This window comes from Cervus canadensis, chromosome 19 (genome assembly GCF_019320065.1).
Source record: "Cervus canadensis isolate Bull #8, Minnesota chromosome 19, ASM1932006v1, whole genome shotgun sequence".
In the NCBI taxonomy this organism is placed as follows: domain Eukaryota; kingdom Metazoa; phylum Chordata; class Mammalia; order Artiodactyla; family Cervidae; genus Cervus; species Cervus canadensis.
In genome coordinates, this window is record NC_057404.1 from 6,909,788 (window position 1) to 6,932,715 (window position 22,928).

Below are 22,928 nucleotides of genomic sequence, written 5' to 3' on the forward strand. Positions count from 1 at the left end.
CTTCCTCTGGAGGATGAGAAAGGATCTACGTGGTAGATTCCTTCATTGGTGCTCACCAGAAAATTTCAAACAGGAATTAAGATGACATTCCTGGCAGATATAAAAACTGCAATCAGGTTAGTTTTAAGTTTTGATTTGGTGACATGGGCTTGGCACAAGTGACTCCATTTGAGGCCCGTTGTCTATTTTTTCACAGAGCTACAGTCTATTTGACTTAAAAGTCAGTGGTGCTTCCTCTCTCCCAGGTGAAGGAAGGCAGAGACCCCTAACGCTAAGCAGGAGGAGGAAGAAGAGCCAATACTCGTGATCCTCCGTGAACACTCTCCCTCTGGCTCTCCCCACTTCCTCCCTTGTCATCTTTGTCTTCTGTTTCTAAGAACGTCTCCTCCTCACCAAAGCAGAACATGCCACCAATGCATTGCTTATGAAAAAAGGCTGCCAACTCCATGTCAGTAATAAAATTCTCTTTGGGAATTTTTATCACTTCTAAAGTGATCATTATGAAATCCAACTGCCCTCTGTTCTGGATGCATGGGGACAGGAAGAACTAAAGTTTCTGGGGAGCCTCACCACACACCTGTGGGAAGCAGAGTAACAGCTCCTTATCCTTATCACATGGAACCCAGGGGGCTGCCGGGAATAGAACCCTTCACGTGTATCTGAAGCGGCTGCTACTATGTGAGAGTCACGGTGATCAGTGTGGTAGAAAGAGAAAACCCCAGACTCTGCCACTTACCATCTGAGTGACTGAGGGCAAGTCACATATGCTCTCTGAGCTGCGATTTCCCCACAGGAGCAGAGAACAATCGCTATCTCAGAGGGTAATCATAGCATTGAACGAGGCACCTATAACTCAGGGCTCTTCCATTATTATTATTTTAAATTACTGCCAGAGTAAAGAGGGCCTTAATGTTCAGAACCCAATCAGCATAAATTGTGGCACTTGGCAAAAATTGCCTTTTCTACTTGAAACTTCACTTGAAAAATGAAAGAAAAGGTAAGGTGAAAAAGCAATAGGAAATTGTTATATTTTGAACGATCCCTGACCCCAAAGTCCCGCTTTAGACACTGTTTCCTCTTTCCTAATATTCTAGCTCAACATGCAAAACCCTTTGCTTTTACACCAGGGCCCCCACAGGAAGAATGGACAGGACAGACAGGACACGTCTTTGCCCAAATTAGTTTCATTTCCTCCCCACTAGGCCAGGGTCACAGTGATGGAGAACTATTGTCCATGGCACTGAAAGCTGCATTTCTGCTTTTATCAGTTGAAGGCAGGCGAGAGACTGAAGTCAAAGAGCTTGGTGAGGCAGTGTACTTTCCAGTTCCTAACTACAGACAGTCCTGGACTTACAATGGTTCAAGTTATGATTTTGCAACTTAATAATGTTGCAAAGTGATATACATCCAATAGAAACTGTAATTTTAAATTTTTATATTTTCCGGGCTAGCAATATGCGGCATCACCAACGTGACGGTCATGAGTTTGAGTAGGCTCCGGGAGTTGGTGATGGACAGGGAAGCCTGGTGTGCTGCAGTCCATGGGGTCACAAGGAATCAGACAGGACTGAGCCACTGAACTGAACTGAATATGTGGTTCAATCCTCCCTCATGATGCTGGGCTTGGGCAGTGAGCCTCAGCTCCTACCAGCCCCTCAATTTCTAGGGTAAACAACTGACACACTTAACAACCATTCTGTAACCAGGCAACCATTCCATTTTTCACCTTCAGTACAGTATTCAGTCAATTACATGAGATATTCAATACTTTATTATAAAATAGGCTTTGTGTGACATGAGTTTTTCCCCAACTGCAGGCTTATATAAGTGTTCTGAACACGTTTAGGGTAGGCTAGGCTAAGATAAGATGTTTGGTAATTTGCGTGTGCATGTGTGTGCTCAGTCAGGTCCAACTCTTTTGCAACCCTCTGGACGGTAGCTCGCCAGGCTCCTCTGTCATGAGATTTTTCAGGCAAGAATACTGGAGCAGGTTGTCAAATTTCCCCCTCCAAGGGATCTCCCTGATCCAGGGATCGAACCTGTGTCTCCCGTGTCTCCCTATATTGCTGCCGGATTCTTTCTCTGCTGAGTCATGGGGGAAGTTGGTTTTTCAGGTTAGGTGTGTTAAATGCATTTTTCATCTTAATGTTTCAGTTTTATATCCTTCCCTGCTCCTGTCTGGAGAATGGTATTCAGTCACCTGAGACTCATTCTGTAGAAAGAGCTTGGTTGACCCAGGTTGGAGGACATCATTCTCCTTAGAGCCTGAATATAGACATCGGGGACCCCAGCTTGTCTCCCCACCATCTGTGAAATGTAAATAGCTACATCTTACAGGCTATGTCTCCACTTCTGAGGATTTTATCCATCTAACTAATTGACTTAATGTTAATGGAGCTTGGAACTATCAGATACCCATCACTGGCTGAGAGATAAAGAAGTATATTAGATCTGCTAGAGTTACTTTGTGCTAGACAGAACTGGTGTGTGTTTTATGTCTAAAAAACTGGTTGTCGACTTTGAATGGAGTTTTGCTGATTTGGTTAGAAAATGCTTTGTCACAAAATGGAAATAAAGATGAACTGTTTCCCTGAAGAGGCAGAAGGTAAGAGATGATTAAAGAAGGGGGAAAAAAATGATGCAATTTTGTTTGATGTTTGATAGCTTTACTTGTCCCAGAACATTGCTTTGGGAATTATTTTCCCTGTTGGTCTTGAGGAACAGTGTGGATGGACATAGAAGCATCTATATAAAAGAAGGGGGATACGTATGTCAATCAAAAGAATTTGCCAGGAATGGGAAAAGCATACTTAATTAAATAAGCAGAAATTGGCTGGCTAACTATTACGTTGTAATTCCTTCTCTACGTACCAACCATTTATTCAGCAAGATCCTTCAATATAAGAAGCATAGAAAATGTTCTTTTTCAGGTTGTTCTCCTCTTGCTTCCAGGTAATCCATTGCCATGTGTCTCTGCCTGCTTCCTCTTCAGAACCCCTTCTCCTTTGGGGAGCAGACAGTTGCACTCATCTTGGTCTTCTGTACTGTGGGGACTTTAGGAGGGTCTGATGCAGGTATACAGTCTCTCCAACTGGTCTCTCTCCCGCTTTCTTTTCTTGTTTGCCTGCCTCCATTCCAGGCTACCCTCCTCACCCAGATACTTCCATCCCCATCAGTTTTGTCTGTGATCACGCTTGCCTCTTCCTCCTGATCAGGCCAGACTCAGAGCATCCATGAGGCTACATGATATGGAATGAACATAGGTCAAAAAATGTCAAAATTCTGATTGTTTTATGTCCCAGCTATATGATCTTTGACCAGTTACCTTTTCTTAGTATCTCTGCTTTGAAGAAACAAAATAGTTATACCACCCCATAGGATTTTTGAGAATTAAATGAGAAAATGTATGTAACATTCCTAGCATATTGGTGCTCATTAATAAGTTTTTTCTTCCCCTCTTTGTTGCCCAAACTAGTCCCAGTCTGGAGACTCATGGGCAATCTAAGTAGCTCAGACAATTAATGATCTGCTTGCAATGCAGGACACCCAGGTTCAATCCCTGGGTCACGAAGATCCCCAGGAGAAGGGAATGACTACGCACTCCAGTATTCTTGCCTGGAGAATTCCATGGATAGAGGAGCCTGGTGGGCTACAGTCCTTGGGGGTCACAAAGAGTCAGACACAACTGATTGATTAACAACAAATTAAGTTGTTCAGCATTATTATTATCCAAAGTCCACTCAATACTTTCATTCATTATTCTAAAGAACACATGCCATTTTTGACTCCTTCCTCTGGGGAGGCAGTAAGTTCTTTTGTGTGTGTGTGTGTATCATAGATCATTTTTATAACTAGTCCTTTACCCTCACATAATACAGCAGGGTCTGCTCAAATTGAAACGGTGAGAATCCTCAGTGGTTTTGGGTTTAACACTAGGAAGCCTCTCTTGGACCCCTGAGAGTGAGAATCGTACCAGCCAAGAAATTTCTACTCTCTTCCACTCAAGAGCTGTGCCGAGAAAAGGTGGGCGGGCTGCTTGCTCAAGTGTGGTCTTCAAAGACAAGGTAGAGATGAAGAAGAGATGAGAATGTAGCCTGTGGACCTGAGATGTGTAGCTGTGGATACAAAAGCCCCTGAGGAGCCATGTGGACAAATCATTCACAGCCAGAAAGTGGCACCACCTGCAAACAGAGCCTGTGAGACGTGGCCAGGGCTTTCCAATATTGATTTAACCATAAAGCAATACTTTGCCTCATCTCAGCCTTCAGTGCAACCTGATGCTGGCCACATAGGTCTCATTTATAAGGAAAAACAATCTGCCAAATCATACATTTTCTTTTCTTTTAGACCTCAGTTCCAATTAAGCCACATGCCACAGACTCAACTGCAAACTCAGTTGTGTTAATTAAGATAAAGTTGAGGCTGCTGTGAAAAAGGGATACAAAATGGAAGTTAATTTTTCTGATATAACAGTCTGAGCATAAGTTTTCTGGAGCTGGTACGTGACTCCTTGATGTTGGAGACCCAGTTTCTTCCCATTTGCTGTTAATTCTCAATACACATAGCTTCCATCTTGTGATATCAGATGGTTGCTCCAGCTCCCACCATCACATTCACTTTGCAGCTGGTGAGAAAAAGAAGAGACTTTTCTTTAAAAAGCAGTCTGGAGTTTCAAATGTCAATTCCATTTTCATACTACTGGCCAGAACTTAGTCACATGACCATACCTAGCCGCAAGGGATGCAGGGAAGTGTAGTCCTAGATGGGCAGTCATGCCTGCAGCTATAACTTCACTATAGAAGAAGGGGAGACTGTAATACTGCAAAGTTAGCACTCCCTGCACAAAAGGATCAGATATGACTGTAAATCGTGAAGCCTGCTGGGTATAAGGGCATATGCATATTTTATGTGAGTCGTAGGTCTTGAAGCAAACAAGTTCAGTTCAGTCGCTCAGTCGTGTCCAACTCTTTATGACTCCATGGACTGCAGCACGCCAGGCCTCCCTGTCCATCACCAACTCCCAGAGTTTACTCAAACTCATGTCCATCGAGTCGGTGATGCCATCCAGCCATCCCATCCTCTGTCGTCCCCTTCTCCTCCCGCCTTCAATCTTTCCCAGCATCAGGGTCTTTTCCAATGAGTCGGTTCTTCGCAGCAGGTGGCCAAAGTATTGGAGCTTCAGCTTCAACATCAGTCCTTCCAATGAATATTCAGGACTGATCTCCTTTAGGATGGACTGGTTGAATCTCCTTGCAGTCCAAGGGACTCTCAAGAGTATTCTCCAACACCACAGTTCAAAAGCATCAATTCTTCGGTGCTAAGCTTTCTTTATAGTCCAACTCTCACATCCATACATGACTACTGGAAGAACCATAGCCTTGACTAGATGGACCTTTGTTGGCAAAGTAACGTCTCTGCTTTTTAATAGCAAACAAGAGAGCCCCACTTTAGCGGCAGCTGCTCTCTCTCTAGATAACACTGTCATGCACACATGCCAGCTCAGTGTTCCAGATCTGTGGTTTTCAAGAGAAGCCTGATATCGACATTTAAAAAAATGTTATCTCCTGCTTTTAAAATGTGGACTCAAAAAATTTTTTTAAACACTGTATGAGCCAAATACATGTGGACTGACATTTGAGACCCTTTATTAGATGCAATTTGCATGAAAGTGTCAACTGTGCTTCACTCTCTGCCTGAAATGCAAAACTTTTGAAATCCAAAATTAGAGCTGTAAGATGAAAGGTTAATAAAGAGTTGTGATCATGATAAATGCTTTAAAGTAAATAGTGTGTTTGGTTTGTTAGCTGAGCGTTGAGACAAGAAAATCATTAGTCAAATATTATATTTCAATTTTTGGACTTCCTTTGTAGCTCAGAGGGGAAAGTGTCTGCCTACAATGCGGGAGACCCAGGTTCAATCCCTGGGTCAGCAAGATTCCCTGGAGAAGGAAATGGCAACTTACTCTAGTACTCTTGCCTGGAAAATGCCATGGACGGAGGAGCCTGGTAGGCTACAGTCCATGGGGTTGCAAAGAGTCAGACACGACTGAATGACTTCAGTTCACTTCATATTTTAATTTTAGGTGTAAAATAATTTTAATCTCTCTGTTGGTTGCAATGACCAGGTGTTAGTTAGCCAGATAAATGAATTAGAGAAAATGCTCAGGCCCCCTTTTTATGAGTAAGATGAAGACGATCTGCATGACAGTCACAAAAAGTGCTGCTCAGGTCTCCTGCTGGGGCAGGGGGAGGGAGGGGCAGGGAACATAACTGACCCAGATGCTGCTATGATCACATGAAGACCATACTTCCATGAATTGTTGTCATTGTTGTTCGGTCACTAAGTCATGTCTGACTCTTTGTGACCCCATGGACTGTAGCACACCAAGTTCCTCTGTCTTCCACTAACCTCCCAGAGTTTGCTCAAATTCATGTCTATTGAGTCAGCAGTGCTATCTAACCATCTCATCCTCTGCCACCCCCTTCTCCTTTAACCTTCAATCCTTCCCAGCATCAGAGTCTTTTCCAATGAGTCAGCTCTTTGCATAAGGTGGCCAAAGTATCAGAGCTTCACCTTGAGCAGCAGTCCTTCCAATAAATATTCAGGGTTGATTTCCTTTAGGGTTGACTGGTTTGATCTCCTTGCTGTCCAAGGGAGTCTCCAGCACCACAACTTGAAAGCACCAATTCTTCGGTGCTCAGCCTTCTTTATGTCCAATTCTCATATCCGTACACAATTACTGGAAAAGCCATAGCTTTGACCATACGGCCCTTTGTCAGCAAAATGATATCTCTACTTTTTAATATGCTGTCTAGGTTTGTCCTAGTTTTCCCTCCAAGGCACAAGGCTTAATCTCATGGCTGCAGTCACTGTCCGTAGTGATTTTTGGAGCCCAAAAGAATAAAATCTGTCACTGCTTCCACTTTTCCCCCTTGTATTTGCCATGAAGTCATGGGACTGGATGCCATGATCTTAGTATTCTTAATGTTGTGTCTCAAGCTTTTTCATGCTTCTCTTTCACCCTCTTCAAGAGACTCTTTAGTTCCTCTTTACTTCTTGCCATTATGATGATATCATATGCATATCTGAGGTTGTTGATAGTTCTCCCAGCAATCTTGATTCCAGCTTATGATTAATCCAGCGTGGTATTTCACATGATGTACTCTGCATATAAGTCCTGTGAGATGCTCCCAACCAGTGACTGAGCACAGAAGGCAGACTTCTCCAGGAGTCAACTTTGACTCCAGAACTCATCATCCACCTGGCCAAACCTTTCTTGCAACTGCGCTGAAGTCTGAGACTCCTTCGGCCCATGCCACATACTTCTCACAGAACGTCTGTCCCCACTTCCTCATGCTCCTGTCTCCTTCATCCTGCACAGGCCTTCCCCCTATAAATCTCTTACACACCTAATCCCATGTGGATGCCTGCTTCGAAGCAGACACAAACTAACACACGATGCTAACGATAAAAACAGCAATGATAGGAGCAGTTACACTTTTCTGTGTACTATGTGCCAGGCACTGCTTACACAAGCATAGTTTCCTGACAATAATAATAATAATAATAATAATGGCTAACTTTCTTGAGTATGTTCCAGGACCATTCATTTCATGCACTGTCTTCACAAAACCTAAAGTGAGTAATGAACTGCCATTCTCATGATTTTGCAAATCAATTGGTCACAGTCAGATACTTGTGTACTCCCCAATTTCTAGCACATCGAAACACCACCACAAACTATCCTCATGACTTACACTATTTATGAATAGCACCTGTACAATTATTTACTTATCATTTTTCTTTAAATGATTTTTAAAACTTGAATACACTTATTTTTAAAAGAAACATAATATCCCTAAAATAAATGGTAAATTGCTATCCATTGCCATAAATTAAAGACAACCCTAAAAAATTAAAGATACTAAAAATAATCACAGAAAAAATATTATCAAATTTTATCTAGACAATATTATAGTAGATACTATAATACATCTAATTAAAGACTCTAAATCTGAGGTCTGTACTCATTTTGTATATGTGTGTTTTTAAAGGGAGATTAACAAGTGTTAGATGTTAAAGAAACTCAAGCTTCAAGTGAAAGTTTTTTTCCTGACAAAATCAGGAAGATTGAAAAAAATAAAATAAAAAGGGACTAAATTTCTCAGCCTGTGACTCAATGCTCTTTTATGCTGTGTCCACGTATCCCAAACCCCTAAAGTCCTCTTGGTGTGCCTGGGGAAATACCAACTAACAGGAAAGTGGAGAATGCTCATTTAGATGGAGAAACAATTTTGTACAATTGTCCCTTGGCCCCCAAAGAAAAGAAAACCAGTTTCATTGCTTCTCGGCCTCAGAAGGTTCTCCGCACACACAATGGTTTATCTGGAGGGTGCAATCTTTCAAAAGTAAAACAGACTGGAGCCTGAAGCAGGCGGCAACGCTGCTCTCTGGGCAGGTGTATCCGGTAGAGAAACAAAACACCTCTCTCTGTGGTTAGGCCGCCTAGTGTTCCAGAGTTCAGCACATTCACAAATCAGCCTGCCAAGGAGGGGGCTGTACCACACTCGTCGGCAGCCCGGGCCGGTGTAAGAACCTCCCAGCCTCTCTGGGTTGGGGAGGCCACTCTGATAGGGAGCTGAGCCACACTGATGCAAAGGGAGGCCCACACCACCCACCAGGCTCTGCATTGGGCCCTTTCCAGCTGGGGCCTCCAAATTACTCAAATAGACAGCAGAAGAAATCCTACTGCAACAGATTACAGCTTTCCTGCAGTTTAAACACATGTTAGAAAGTCATACCCCTACTCTTCAGACTTTAACTCGAAGAGAAGAGACCAGAATCTGACCACTTGGGATTGGAAAGTGCTTGAAACCCAGAAAGGAGGTGGAGAGGGCTTATCCCCAGCCCTCCTTTCTGATCCTGAGCCCCTGAATCAATTTCCATTATGTATAATTTGTATTTGGTTTAGACCTGGTTTGCAAACTTAATTAGATCTGGAAATAGAGGATGGCTTGGAATGCCATAGTGGAGAAACTTGGGAGGCCTCCATTTATCATCACAAAGTCTCAGTATTCTGCCCACTTTGCAGATGGGAACATAGAGTCACAACTGAAGTTTCAGACCTGAAATGAGGTCTGATAGTGGGTCGAAGGCTGATTCCTCATTCTGTACTTCCTTAGACCTCTGGATCTTTAGCATATTATGCTTTTGAATAAGTTACCATCCAAGTAGAGGTAAGTAATAGAGGAGGAGGAATAATTAACATTTTTGAGTGCTAAACACCTTATATACCTCATCCCCTTTAATGCTAAAACCTTGGTGAGATGGATATATATATATATATTCATATTTTTTACATATTTATATTTTCCATCCCCTATCTGCCAATGAGACAATTGAAACACAAAGAGGTTAATGGTCAAAGATCACCCAAAATGAGGTTTCAAGCCCAAGCATTAGGGCTCTGGTCCCAATGGTCACACTCATAACCACTACACTGCCTTTTGAGTCAGACATAACTGAGTTGAATTCAGGCTCCATCTGATAGTAGCTGTTCAGACTTGGGGAAGTCACTCAATCATTCTGACAAATGTTTTTTTTTTTTTCTGTAAAGTGAGGATTAAAATAGTGCCTATCACTTAAAGCTGGTAAGAAGAGTAGTCAAATGAGGTAATGCAAAGCATGGTGCCCAGAACAGAGGAAGAGCTCAATAAATGCTCAGTATTATTAGCAGCGAAATCGTGGTCCCAAAGGGTTGACCCACTTCCTATTTACTTCTCCGACGGCTGCCCTCCTTACAGTTGTTACCCGCTGTTGACTTAAGCAGAGTCTTCCGTTTTACCTCCGTCACCCCATGCAGCTTTCTGGGCCAGGAAAGTCCACCAGAGAGAGAGGAACACTCATCCAGCCTCTGCAGACAGCCTTTCCCCTTTGCAGCCGTGTGCAGAGCATCATGGTGGACCCCAGAAAGCACTTTCAGAACCATCAAGGGTTTTTAAAGGCAGTGACAAAAACCAGGAGATAGATGGCATCATAGAGCTGTTTGTCCTACAAGGTAATCCGCCTAGTGCGGGGGGGGGGGCCTCTGAGAACAGGTGGATGTGTGCTGAAGTTCTGTGTGTGCCCCAGGATGTTCAGAGAATGAGCCCACTGTCAGAGTCAACAGAGGAATGATCGTTCTCTGATGAAAGCCATAACGTTTGCAGAGTTACTACATATGATGGTTTTAGAAGATACAGATGTAGAGAATGGACTTGTGGACACAGTCAGGGAAGGAGGGGACAATGAAGAAAGTAGCATCAACATATATACATGATGAGGTGTAGGATGGATGGCCGGCGAGAAGTCCCTGTATATAAGTCCAGTCTGGTGCTCTGTGATGACCTGGAGGGATGGGATGCGGGGAGGGGAGGGAGGCAAGGGAGGGAGGGAGGGAATGTGTGTATAATTATGGCTGACTCGCATTGTTGTATGGCAGAAACCAACATAACATTGCGAAAGTTAAAAAAAAAATTCTTTAAAGTGAAAAAAAAAAAAAAAACATGTCTGTGTATTCTTTGGCACTCCTCACATAAAGAGTTAGAACCTAATGACCTTACCCTTGAATATGGGCTGTGCTTAAGGACACCGCGTGATTTCTGAGGCTTGTTTATAAAAGGTGTTCTAGCTTGGTTCTCTCTCAGGGTGCTTACTCTTCAAGCTCAGGGCCTTGTTTTGAGGAAGCCCGGGTGGCAATGGCGAGGCCAAGAATAGACCTTCCCATCCTCAGCTTCAGCTGGAGCCTTAGACAACAGCCAGCCTTTGAGATGCCTCCAACCCCGGTCACAGCCCGACTTCAAGTTCACGAGAGGCCCCAAGTGAAAACCAGCTCCTCAGCCCAGTATACTGCAATAAATAATTGAAACAGTACAATATAGTTCAGAAAGCTTTAACTGTGATTCATGGTTAGCTACCATGAGCTTTACTTTTTCTTTCTTAGAAACCATTAGTTTAGCACTTATTCTCATCATGCATAATAATTAATTTTTGTTGGATATTTATCGAGTATTTTTATGGCCCACAGTAATTATTTTTTATCAATTTTTAAAAAATCTAACTGTAATAAGAACTGGATACATTAGTCACATTATGTGAGTTCTCCTGAGGGAAGTGCACCTAGGTAGGCATTCCTTGGAATAAACCTGAGGACTATTCTTTAGCTCCCTATGCCATCAAAAATGGGGAAGCTTTAGGGTTAACTGACCCTTGAAGTCCTCTTTGAGGCAGAACTGAAGCCAGCTGACAAGCAGAACCTTGATCTCTTGACAGCCCCAGCATGTCAGGGTGTGAAATAACGATGCAGAGGCTGTCTGCAAACCATCAGCCAACTGCCAAGTGTTTTCTAGGAGCTAACTTGATCTTAACTCTTGTGCATGTAAAACTTCCAGCTCTCAGCATCTACCAAAAAAAAAAAAAAATGGATATCTATATAAAGATTAATACACACAACTTTTTTTTTTTTACACACAGTGTTTTAAACCCCACCTACACAAGGTACTGAGGGAATAAAGAAACAATACCTGTTTTCAAGAATATATTGCCTAATAGGGAAAGTATTAGCTATTCTGATACTAGAATAGCTACACATGCAGGCTTCAGTGGGAACATAGGCAAAGCACATTAGCCCACCTTGAGATTTAGATCAGCTTCTTGGTAGTGGAGTTTCTTGAGCTAAGGCTTGAGGAATGTCTTAGTTAACTCAGGACACTATAACAAAATACCAGATATTGGGTGACTTCAACAGCAGATCTGTATGTCTCAGAGTTCTGTTAACTGCAAAGTCCGAGATGAAGGTGCCTGCAGATTCAACGTCTAGTGAAAGCCCCACTTCCTGGCTTGCACAAGGCTGCCTTCTCAGGGGATCTTCACACGGTGCAGGGTCGGGGGCGCTCTCTTCTGTTCCTTCTTCTGAGAGCACTAGTCCAATCACAGGGCTCCATCTTCAGCCTAATTGCTTCCCAAAGGCCCCACTTCAATATGAAAACCATCACACTGGAGAGGATGGCTTCAACCCATGATTTCAGGGGGAACACAAACATTTTGTCCATAGCCAGGGAAGCGTGCGTCCAGGCAGAGCGAGATGGGCATTCCCAGGGGCGGAAGCAGCATGCACGATGAAGCGGAAGAGTGAAATGACACGGAGGACGCAGTCCACCCTGAGCAGTTTGGTGTTCTCAAACGCTCCAAACCCTCCCCCACCACACACAGAATCCTTTCTTCAAACAAGCAAATTGCACGTGGGAACCCAGCAGATAAAACAGATACCCTCAGGGGCTGTAGGGGATACCTCTCCCCAGAAGGGGCTGATGGGGCATGTCTCACAGGCCTAAGACTCCACAGGGAGGCTAGGGGAGGTGGGTGGTGGTGTTGGAGGCAGGCGCTTGAGTAGATCTGGAGATTGGTCGCCCAGTGGCCAGGGCTTGGATGGCCTAACATATTCAGCCTTGGGGGACTGTGGTGGGGCGCCACTGAGGGGGGTTTTCTCAGGAGCGTGTGCTCAGATTTGTGCTTGGGAAAAGGGAGGGGCAGCATAAGGAAGAAGTGCCTTAATCTAGAGAAAACATCATAAAGGCTTGAACTAGGGCAGAGGCCGTGCCAAGAGGGTAGGTCATTGGGGTACTTCACTGATACTATTCTCAGAAGACAATTTTCCACTAACAGGATTTTTTTTTTTTAATATTCATTTATTTGGCTGTGCTGGTCATGGTTGTGGCATGCGGGATCTTCATTGCACATGCGGGGTCTTTCACTGTGGTGTACGGACTCTCTAGTCGTGGCACACAGGCTCCAGAGGGCGCAGGCTCAGTAGTTGTAGGATGCAGGCTTAGCTGCTCCACGGCATGTGGGATCTTAGTTTTCCGACTAGGGCTCAAACCTTCGTCCCCAGCATTGTGAGGCAGATTCTCAATCACTGGGCAACCAGGGAAGTCCCTCCACTAGTAGCTTTTATAGAGGGAGGCCTGGCTGCCTAAGGTGGATGTCAGCCCCTAGAGCCATGCCATAGCCCTTCATTCCTACCAACTTCTCTCCAGCTGCCATTTACCCATGCAATCCCCATAGCCCAGCTGAATCGATGCCTATTTTACAGGCAAAGGCTGAGACATTTGCGGCTGGTGTGGTGAATTTTATGTGTCAAGGTGGCCTGGCTGTCTAGTGGTACCCAGAAATTTGGTCAAATATGAGTCTGGATGTTGCTATGAAGATATTTTTAGGGTAGATTAACATTTAAATCAATGCACTTGAGTAAAGCAGATTGCCCTTCATAAGGTGGTGGGCTTCATGCAATCAATTGAAGACCTTAGCGAAAAAGAAAAAGAATGAATCCCCTGAGGAAGCAGGAGTTCTCCTTGCAGTCTGCCCCTCTTCCTTTGGTTTCCGGCCTGCCAACCTGTGCTCCAGATACTGGAATTGTGAGCCTCCACAATTCCATGAGCCAGTTCTTTAAAATCTCTTTCCATTTTCCATTACATGTATACTACTATTACTATTATTGGTATATATACTATTGGTTTCTCAGAAGAACACTGACAATTACAATGGTTTATCCCATTGTTCAGTTACCCCATTGTCCAGATAGAGGCAGGAATAAAATGCTGATTTGTAATAACTCATTAATTCAAGGTCATCACAATTTCTCCCATGAAAGTGAGTTCAAAAGGTGGAGAGGTCCTGCCCTTAACTGGCATTCCTGATAACAACAGCAACCTGTTCAAAATCTTCAGTGATTCTCTGTAGTCTTCCAATAAAGCCCCAATTACATGGTCTAATGTTAGAGGAGTCTCCATGTCCAGAATTCAGTCTCCATTCCCAATCCTACCTCTCATGACCTGATAAATTGATTATTATGCATTATATCCACCCCCCAAAAAATAACACTGTCCATCCACACCCTTTGCCTTATAATTTGTAGTCCCCCCTGTGGGCAGAGTGAGAGATTCCTGATCCACTGATATGGGGCTTGTCCATGTGACTTGCTTTGGCCAGTGAAATGTAATCAGACATGGCATACCCATCCTAGCAGAAACTTGAAATGCTTGGGTGGTTTGGCAGAACCAAGAGCAGATGGTCTCTAGGAAGGTGGGGATGGAGAATATAAAATTCTCTCACAAAGATCATTTTACTTTTCAAGTAACAAAAGTCACAACTGCCTCTCATGCAACTTTTTCTGGGAAGTCCAGATTTTCTGCTCTGTTGCAGTGTGAAATTGTTTCATTTTAAGCAGTGAGCAGCCTCTTTTTCCTGAGGGTTTATTCAGTCACTTAGTATTTGGGATGTTTACCTGACAGATCAATGGATTTTTTTGGATCTTAACTCAGTTTTGGGGGGATGGCGGGGGGTGGGGGTGGGGGAGGGGGATGTCTTTAAATGGTGCCTTGTTTTATTTTTACCATGTACCAGGGTAGGAAAAAAATCTTAACAGCTGGCACCAACTCCCAATTTGCATTTAAAATACCTTTGCTTAGGACGATAGCTTTATAGGTCCTTTGGGATGGAAAAGGAGTCTCCCTCAGTCGTGGGAGAACAGGTGAATGGAAATAAGAGATGGCTAAAATGTTGTGCTTTAAAAACAAATAAGAATGAGGGCAGAGCAGGGAGGCAGAAGCAGACAGATGAAATTAAAGGAAAGTGGAAAGAAAGAAAGAAGAGAAAGTTTAAGCAAAGGGCAAGAGGCTTGGTCGAAGCAGAGACCTCCCGTTACCTTCAACACCCAGTTCTTCCCTTCTGGCATAGTAACAGAATCCCAGCTGGGTTCATGACCACCCCATCTGAGACTACATCTCCCAGGTTCCATTGCAGCCAGCGTGATCACGTGACTATATTCTAGCCAATGAAATGAGAATGGAAGTGATGTGAGCATCTACTTGCTCTGGAGGAAATCCTTGGTCTCCGTTCCCTCCTCTTCTCTCTCTCACGGGCTGTTTGTAGCTGTGGTTTGACCTGGCTTTGCCTATACAGAAGAGGACAGAGTCACTCCCAGGGGATGGCAAAGCAACAAGACAGAAGGGACTGTGGTTAGATGTTCCTTCTTCCAACGGCAGTGGGAAGCAAAGCAGCCACTCGGCCTAGACTAGGGGCGGGGGGAGAAAGCGGAGTGTTTTTTGGTGGGAGAGTCAGCAGGGGTTGTGGGGGGAGGATCTCATTTCAGCAGCTTAGCCCAAACCTTAACTGATACAATGGCAAAATCACTAGGGACTTCTGAAAAATGGAGCTAGCTATTATTCAGTTTCTTTAAATCTGCATTTTTCTGTGCTATAAACCCTCCATCTTTTGACTTTTGGCAAAATATGTTACAATGTGTGAGTAAGAGCCTTGGAAGAAATTAGGGAAATTATCTGGGTCCCGTAGCTGGGCTGACAGAATGCGGACAAGGAAGAGAACACACGCAGGATGGCCCAGGGACCAGAAGAATTCCACGGAAGCAGGAGCTCCAAGCCAGACTGAATGACAGTGCAGGCCAACCCGAATTCCCAACATCTCGGGGAGGGCCTGGACATCACACAGGGCATGGAATGGAGAGATGATTCAATTCAATCTGGGACCTAGGGGTCAGGACAACTACAAACACCTGGACTGAAACTAATTAATCCGCAAGGCAGGAATATGTAGTGATTAACAGTACAGATTCTAGAGTCAGACTGAATGAGCTTCAATTTCTCTTCCACCAACTACAACTATGTGACTGGGGAAGTAACTTAAAATGCTAGCCTCAGTTTTCTTATTTGTAATTTGAGTATAATAAAAACAACCTTCTCATAGGGTTATTATAGGGAATTAAAAGGAATAATGTACATAAAACCCTCAGAGTGTGCAAAATATGATGGAACAATATTGACTGGCCTTTATTATTAATGTTAATTAATTTCATCATGATATTCATATAAGATCCTAGCTATTAATCCAGGCTTAGAGAAAAATCACTAACTTTGAGACTTCTCTGGCAAAGTCATAAGCTCAAATGTTTCTGACATGACCCAAGGACAGTGGGTGGAGCAGAGCATCCCTCCAGCCTGTAAGGTGTCTCAGGACTCAGTGTTTCCCATTGTTCAGCTGAGAAAACAAACAAGTTGAGAAGAGTGCCTGAGGTAGCAAGTTAGTGGCAGAAGGAAGACTAAAGCTGGGGTCTCACACGATCATTTGCGGTCTAAGGCATTTCAGCGAAGCCAGGCTGAACAAAATAACACTGCAACCTGCAGGGTCAGGTGCCCTGGGACCTGTCCCCACACCTTGCTCCTCCTTCCCACGGTGTCCCCACCTCAGTGAGCCCCCCCATCACTCAGGAACTCGGGCAGGAAAGCCACAGTGCTTCTGTACTTCCTGTTTTCCCTCACCCCCTACTTCTAATCAGCCCTCGAGTGGTGTCTATTTCACCTCTGAAATCGCTCTCAAATCCATCCACCCTTTCCACCTTCACTTCCAATGTACTTTAAACCACCGACAGTAGCCTCTTAATTGGCATCTGCCCTTGCTTTCTTCATTTTCCTCTCCTCTTGGAAGTCATAGGGATTTTTTTAAAACCCAAATATCATTATTCCTGTCCTGCCTAAACCTTCTGTCAGCCTCCTATTGCCCCGGGGTGAGGTTCAGCCAGCCTGCCTTGTTAGTGTCAGCTTAAAACACCCCACCCCCCGCCCAGCTCTCAAAGCTCAAACCACACCAGACAGTTTTTCTGTTTCTAGAACAGAGTACAGAGCCCCCAGCCCTTGAATGCTATTTCCTCTGCTTAGGACACTGTTTCCTTCTCTACCTTCTTTCATCTACTAACTCATTCACTCAAAAACATTTTTATCAAGCTCCTACTATATGTCAAAGCTCTAGGCCGCAGAGATAAATAATCTTTTTTGTGCCATGACCTCTGTTAGAACTCTGTTGATACCTATGGACCAATTTCTCAGGCCAATGCTTTTTTCTTTTTTTAGGATGATGAATTCTATATAAATATCACATTATATCACTGTTTACTTAGTTCACTTGAACCTCACCACTTTGATTCGATAAGGTAGATATTACTATACCTCCTCTTTTCCCCAACATATTACAAACAGTTGAAAAGATTACAATGAAGGTTGATAGAGGAGGCAGAATAATAGCTCCCCTAAAATGTCCATGGAATCTGTATATATGCTATGTTATATAACAACTAACAACAAAAAGCCTTCCAAATTAAGGACTTTAGGGAGAGTATACCTATAGGGAGATTATGCCAATAGGGAGAGTGTGTTGGATTATCCAGGTGAGTCCAATGTAATCAAATGTGCCCTTAGAAGTGGAAAAGGAAGGAAGGTGGAAGAGTCAGAGAAGATGGAAGGAGAAGTAGGAGAGATTTGAGACTTGAGAGGGACTTGACCTGCCATTGAGGGTTTTAAAGATGGAAGAAGAGAGCTGTTATGTATGTTGAATTATGTCCCAGGCTGTACTATGCTTAGCAGTTCTGCTGCTAAGTCACTTCAGTCATGTCTGACTCTGTGCAACCTCATAGACGGCAGCCCACCAGGTTCTGCTGTCCCTGGGATTCTCCAGGCAAGAACACTGGAGTGGGCTGCCATTTCCTTCTCCACTGCATGAAAGTGAAAAGTGAAAGTGAAGTCGCCCAGTCATGTCCGACTCTTAGCGACCGCATGGACTGCAGCCCACCAGGCTCCTCCATCCGTGGGAGTTTACAGGCAAGAGTACTGGAATGGGGTGCCATTGCCTTCTCCGGCTTAGCAGCTCAGTCGTGTCCAATTCTTTGTGACCCCATGGACTGTAGCCCGCCAGGTTCCTCTGTCCATGGGGATTTTTCAGGCAAGAATACTGGAGTGGGTTGCCATGCCCTCCTCCAGGGGATCTTCCCAATATAGGGATCAAGCCCAGGTCACTGGCATTGCAGGCTGATTCTTTAGCATCTGAGCCACCAGGAAGGACCAGGCTAATGCTTTTTAAATTCATAGAACAAACAGAAGGGATTATTAAAAAAAAGCCAAATGTATTAAAATAGTTATTAAAACATTTTAAAATTTTGATACAGTAACATATATGTTTCTTTATTATTGTGTTAAATAACAAGATCCAGTGGTGGGTCTAGAGAATGCTTTAACTTATTAGTGGTCAGCGTAAATGACATTTCGAGATACCTGTAAAAGGGCAGTGGGTGACAGTCTCAAGCGCAGTTCAAGGACTGTGGTTTGTTGCCTACATTCACAACGAAAGGAAATGCTACATTTCAGTTAGGGGTTAGTGAAAATAAAGGTATAATTTTTGTTTTATTTAAATTCATAGACTCCAAATGCTAGGCACAGTTTGCAGAGGGTCTCCAAGTTTAGGTTCAACCCAAGGAATATAGTAAGAAAAATAGGAGCTTGCATTCTAATCAGGGGAAATTGATAATAAACACAATAACTTCAGATGATGATGAGCTATTTAAAGATGACAAAATCATTCAGACTATAAGGAATTTAAAGAAAATAAAGTGACATAGATTGAGTAGTAAGTAGGGTGGTTGATTGTGTGTGTGTGTGTGTGTGTGTGTGTGTGCACACTCAGTCTTGTCTGACTGTTTGCGACCCCCATTAAAGTGATTAGGAAAGGCCTCCCTTGGGTTTCCCTGGTGGCTCAGTGGTAAAGAATCCACCTATCAATGCAGGAGGCAAGAGTTCAATCCCTGATCTGGGAAGATCCCACATGCTATTGAGCCTGTGCCCTAGAGCCGGGGAACTACAACCATTGAACCCACACACTGCAAGTACTGAAGTCCGTGCAGCCTAGAGCTGGTGCTCCACAAAAGAAGTCTCCACAGTGAGAAGCCCCATGCATTCCAACTCCAACTTTCCTCCACCGCCAGAGAAGCCCATACAGGAACAAAGACCCAGCACAGCCAAAAATAAATAAATAAATTATATTTTTTAAAAAAGAGAAAAGGCCTCTCGAGGAGGTGACTTCAGCTGAAAACTCAAGAAGGACCTGGAAGTCCTCATGAAAAGCCAGGGTTGAGGATCAAAAAGAGGGGGACAGTGAGAGGCAGGCCAGGCATGGCAGCGGGCGGAGATGATGTCAAAGCAGGCACACATAAGTCTCAAAGGCCGGAGAGGAAGGTCCTTGAACAATTGCTTCAGTCCTCCTGAAGATTGGGAAGCCATTGACACAGCATCTGGGGTTATTTTAGGAGCCCTTGCGGTAACAGGAGTGAAAGAACCTAATGAACAACACTCACTGAACTCTTCTCCTGGCTCAGATATCATCTCGTTTAACTCTTCAAGTGCACACTGTTCATAATGCTTAAGGTCATCAGCTTAAGGTCTTATCGATGGTATAGGACAAAGCCGGGATTCTGACGAAGCCCTTTCCCTTGATCACCACCTTTTTCTACCTCTTGTCTATGGAGAAAGCATAAATTTTTTCAAATCAAAATCACCTCCTTCCCCCGTGGCTCCCGGGACAGGCCTGTCTGCAATCCTTTCCCCTTTGCAGAACAGTGTCTCCCAGGAGGAGAAGTTAAAAATCTAAACGCAGCAGCTAAAAGCTGCTGGGCCTGGGGGAAGCCATTTAGCCCTAAGTTCCTAGATGTTAAAACCAGCATAACCATGGCAACCCACTCCCAGGGCCTTCATTAAAGAATCTGACAGTGAAAATCAGACTAAATCAATGTAAGGAGGAGAATGTTCCGTTCTCTCTGAGTGCAGCTGGTTCGCACCCTGAGGAGCTAAAAGCACTCTCCCCCGCCCCCGGCAGCAGGGCAGCCCACCACCCACTAGGGACTCCCCGTCTGTAGGACAGAAGTTTCAGTGAGCACTCCTGTGCACTCCTGGGCCTGCCCCTTTCCCCAGAGAAGGTTCTCTGGCAGTAGACATGCCCACCTTTCTAAAAAAGCCCCGATGCAGCCAGGTAGCATCTCTTGCACATTTTCAAGAAAGAGAGAAAAAGAGAGAGAATTGGGTAGAGAGGGAGAGTTCAGTCAAGCCTTCTCTATTATCACTCTCGCTCTTGTTTTTCTCTCCATTTTTCCACTTCTCCAACTTGACCTCAGAGCCTTCCCTTGATGCCTCTCAGGATCACCCTCTGGTTGGTGCTTTGGCCTAAAGTGTTCGTCATACAGGTTCTCCCTGCTCCATCCAGTTGTATCAGGGCAATTGGAGCCCTGCCTCCTCCACCTATTGTCTCCAGGATGGGAAAAAACATCAGCAGCTCTGTGCCCGGTCAACTGTCTAAGATCTGACTGGATTGGGAAGTATTCCAACTTCAAGTGGTACTGAGGGCATTGGAAGTACATTCTGTGCACTGTGGACAACCTTTGTCAGACCAAGGAGTACGTTTTCCTGCCTCTTTCCTTTCTCTGTCACCAGCAAGACTGAGGATACCCCAGGAATGACAGAGGTGAACTTTTTACTGAGTCTCCATATGGCCCACCCGCATGCTGAGTACATGACCTCATTTCAATTTAATTACGTTGTGAGATGGGTATTATCATTATCTTATTCAACAAAATTATTTTATAGAACCACAATCTGATATTTTAAAACTTTAATAACATCCTTAAAGTCATTTAGGGAGACTTCCCTGGTGGTCCAGAGGTTAAGACTTTGCCCTCTAATGCAGGACGTGTGGGTTCAATCCCTGGTCAGGGAACTAAGATCCCACATATTTCATGGCCAAAAAACTAAAAGCATAAAGCAGGAGCAATACTGTAACAAATTCAATAAAGCCTTTGAAAATGGTTTATATGTAATAAGTCTAAAAAAAAAAGAGTTGATTGAAAAATAAAGTCGTTAGGGGTTTTAATTAACTCAGGTCGTCTGACTCCATGGTTTTTACTTCCCCAGATGTTGTCTCCTGGTCAGAGATTGGATCTAGAACATTACAGTACTGGTTAAACCAAAGTCTACTCTGGGCCCAGAATTGACTTGTCAACATGAGGTGACATGGGGGTTGTTGTGTCATGGGGAGTCTTACGCATATACTGTAAATGGTCACAGATAGGTCTGCGAATGGAAAGTATTAACTGCCCCTAAGGTAGCTGCAGGCGCCTCATGGAAATGAGGGCGCTGACTGACTCATTCGCACTGCAGATACCTCATGGTGGCAGGAGCCTCCCGTTTTGATGTGGCTTCCTTCTCAAGCTTGTCTTGCCGAACTGCTAGAGAGACATGAAATTCCTTCCATGGGACCGATTCCTTCTCATCTTGGCTGCAGCATGCTGGGAGGAGGAAAAACAAAGAGAATGAAGGAGGGTGAGCGGGTGAGGTTTCTGGCTGCAGCTGGTGAGGAAGACGGGCTTCCCCAGCCGGCCCAACCCGAGAGTCTGCAGTCGCCTTTGACAGATGGAAAATATGCAAAGGGCCAGATAGTCCCCCTCAAACTGTCCTCAGGACACAACAGGCAGTAAGCGTTCACCAGGTGAAAAGCAAGTGCTGTGAAAGGAGAATCTCATCAGAAGAAACGAGAGGGCCACTGGTCCTCAGCCTGGCCCGGAGATCCCAGGACCTGAGGCCTTCCTCGGCCCCGGGCCCTGGTGTGATGTGGGCGCTCACTTTCCTCTCTTGGCTTCAGGTTCTCCTTGGAGATCGCAGCTCCCCGGGGGCAGGGAGGCGACTCCATGTTCTGCAGTTACCCCAGCGCCCCACCCAGCGCCCACCACGCCCTGGGTGCTCAGGACACTCAGTAAATAAGTACCCGCAGGACATGCTGAGACCCAGAAGGCAATCTAACAGTCCTTTGAAATCAAACCCGTCTTCTCCTGGAAGACATAAGCCCTCGTTAACAACATGCTAACAGAAGCTAGCGTGAGACTGAAGCAGATGATATCTAAGGAGGCTCCTGGAAGGAAAAGTGTGTGTCAAAATATAACGGGCGATTTTGTAATATGATAGCAAGTGCTGTTCCACGGTTTCAACGCCAGCTTTTGTTTGGGTTAAGAACATGTCTGTTTCCTTTGCTTGAATATGAGACTTACACCCCCACTTAGGTACACGCAAACCCAAGGTTGAGTTCTAGGAGGCAGCATGGTGAAGCGTCTAAGCAGTCAGGGGCCTTAGAGTGCCTGTGTGTACCTGTGTACAAATGTATAGAAGCCCATAGAGTATATGTGAGTGTGAATACACAGGTGTGTATATTTACATATACTATGTAACCACTATTGTAACATTATGTAAATATTGATTGTAATATAATATAAATATCATGTGATATACATAATATAATATATATAATGTCAATATATGTATATAAATATGTATATATTGACATGTATATTACATATAATATTTACATAATATTACAATAGTATATATAGTACACATATATAATATATATAGTACATACCACATACTCTAATAATCATAGTACCATTGAGGTCTCTGAGGCTGTCCCTCAATAAATAACGTGTCTCTATGTCTTTTCCCTATCCCAATTCTAAACAAGTTATTAATAAGAAATAAAATTTAAAAAGAAGGGAAAGCCAGAAGCCAAGATGTCTCCTTCATTGCTGATAAAGTTGGGTAGGAATGCATAGCCTAACATGAGAGCTAAATAAGCTTGCTTCCTGAGTCCCAGAATCAAGTGGCTTTCCTGCCCATTCTCAGCAGTTCTGCACCACCAAGCTGGGGGGTGGAGAGCGGACAGCGTGGAGGGACTGTTCTGGGAGGACTCTCAGCAGGAAGGCTCAGAGAACATGCACTCTCCTTTGCCAGGCCCTGCCCTGAGCACACACACAGAAGGACTCAGCAGAACATACCCAGGTGCTTCCCCCAAATTTACCAATGAGATCAATCCCTCCATCCTCAGGGTGCGGCGTATATGAAAGGGCAGAGAGAGAGAGCCAAAGTTATATTAATCAATCTGTAGCATTTAATCTGTCAGTAAAGGATCTGCCTGCAATGTGGGAGACCTCGGTTCGATACCTGGGTTGGGAAGATTCC